Genomic DNA, 2,500 nt, shown 5'->3' with positions numbered 1-2,500 from the left:
CTCTTTACTCTCTTTTACTCTTTTACTTGTTTCAGTCATTTGACTGTGGCCATGCTGGAGTACCGCTTTTAGTCGAGCTAATCGACCACCAGGACTTATTCCTTGTAAGCCTAGTACTTATTCTATCGGTCTCTTTTGCCGAACCGCTAAGTTACGGGGAGGTAAGCACACCAGCCTCGTTGTCAAGCGATATTGGGGGGACAAAGACAGACACACAACTACACACACACACACACACACACAACACCCACATATATATATATATATATATATATATATATATATATATATATATATATACGACGGGCTTCTTTTAGTTTCCATGTACCAAATCCACTCACAAGGCTTGGGTCGGCCCGAGGCTATAGGAAAGACATTCCCAAGATGCCACGCAGTAGGACTGAACCCGAAACCATGTGGTTCGTAAGCAAGCTACGTACCTCACAGCCACTCCTACGCCTATGTGCATATTGAACGGTACTAATACAACAGAGTATTTTTCCTTCTAAAATCACCCGATGTCCATTTTTCTTGACGATATGCATAAGCGGAGAATTTGAATATGCATACATATACATACTTGTGCATCTCCGTGCGTCTCTGTGCGTGTGTGCGTGTGTGTGTGTGTGTGTGTGCGCGCGCGCGCGTTAGTTGGATTCAGCTTAACTACAAATTATATCATCAACTTAACGAAAGTCGATTTCCTTAGAATCAACTTAAATCTCAAGTCAGGCAAGTACTAATGCTAAAGAAAGCTTAGCGAAGGAACCTTTTGTCACTATAAACTGCTACCGCCCCCAACTGTAGTTGAAACCTAGTCTCAGGCACAAGTACAAGAATCTGAGATCCATCGGCGGACAGAGAGATCTTCAAAAGCGTCACACTCTCTTATAAAGAGACAGTAGCGAGGAGTGACATCATTGACAGATTAGTGTATTTGTATCCCAATCCCACTTCAAACTTGGAGATGATTAAAATAAGAACAGTAATATGATTTAATCCTCTATTCGATGTAAAAGATTCCTGCCAATATATCTAGAAGCTTCCAATGGCTAATTAAACAACATTTCCCAAGAATCCATGGACATCATAAGCTCATCACTGGGCAAACGTTCAAATTGACTACTCGTATTTAGATAATATCACTTCCAACAGTGTATGCTACAACAGAAACCAATGCGCGCACATGCAGCTCTCAACCCATACCACCCGACAACTAATACCTGCCCTCTGGGAGGACCTTACATCTCAAAATCTGTGATCAAAAGAGCCACTCTTACGCATTCCGATGGTATCATGAGACACTACACAGGTAAAGCAGCCAATGCTTTCAAGGGAAGATTTACACAACACATGCAATCTTTCACAGAAAATCCCCCGTCTATGTCTCACTTCATCTGGATACTCTATAACGAAGGAAACTTTCCTAACATCACATAGCGAACACGGGACGGAGCATTTATTACTTATCTGAGGTTTGTAGTTTCACACTCTGCATTCTTGAAAAACTGCATATCGACAAACATAAACACATATCCATCTTGTTATCACTGAAGGTGTGTTTTGTCAATGAACTTTTAACGATTGGCCACTGAAAAGACGATCATATACTTAGCCAGTCATGCGTAGTTGTATGGTATATAATCTCATAAATATATGTGTGTGTGTATGTATATACATACATATATTTATAAATGCACATTCACGCATTAATATAGATATTTACACACACACACACACACACACACACCTCATACATTCATATATCCGACATAGTGGTAATGTTACTTCTACATATGTCTCCTGAATGTTTATAAATATCTTATTTACATATATCTGTATGTTCTATCTTCCCTCACGAACACCATCAGCTACTCTGATAGTATTATATGAATTACAAATAGGCGTAGGAGTGGTTGTGGGATAAGTAGATTGCTTACGAACCACATGGTTCCGGGTTCAGTCCCAATATGTGGCTCCTTGGGCAAGTGTCTTCTACTATAGCCTTGGGCTGACCAAAGCCTTGTGAGTGGATTTGGTAGACGGAAACTGAAAGAAGCCCGTCGTATATATATGTATATGTATATATGTATATGTTATATATGTATATTATATATATATATATATATATATATATATATAATATATAATATAATATATATTATATATATGTATGTATGTTTGTATGTGTGTATATGTTTGTGTCTTTGTGTTTGTCCCCCAACATCGCTTGACAATCAATGGTGATGTGTTTACGTCCCCGTAACTTAGCGGTTCGGCAAAAGAGTGCGATAGAATAAGTACTAGGCTTACAAAGAATAAATCCTGGGGTCAATTTGCTCGACTAAAGGCGGTGCTCCAGCATGGCCACAGTGAAATGACTGAAACAAGTAAAAGAGTCAAAAGGGTAAAGGGTATAGGTTTGCGTGCTCGAGCACTTGTGGGTACGTATGTGTGAGTGTGTTTGTATATTTTCCTGTCGAATATATATATGTTTTGT

Source organism: Octopus sinensis, linkage group LG7 (genome assembly GCF_006345805.1).
Source record: "Octopus sinensis linkage group LG7, ASM634580v1, whole genome shotgun sequence".
Lineage (NCBI taxonomy): Eukaryota > Metazoa > Mollusca > Cephalopoda > Octopoda > Octopodidae > Octopus > Octopus sinensis.
Note: the sequence above shows the minus strand (reverse complement) of the source record.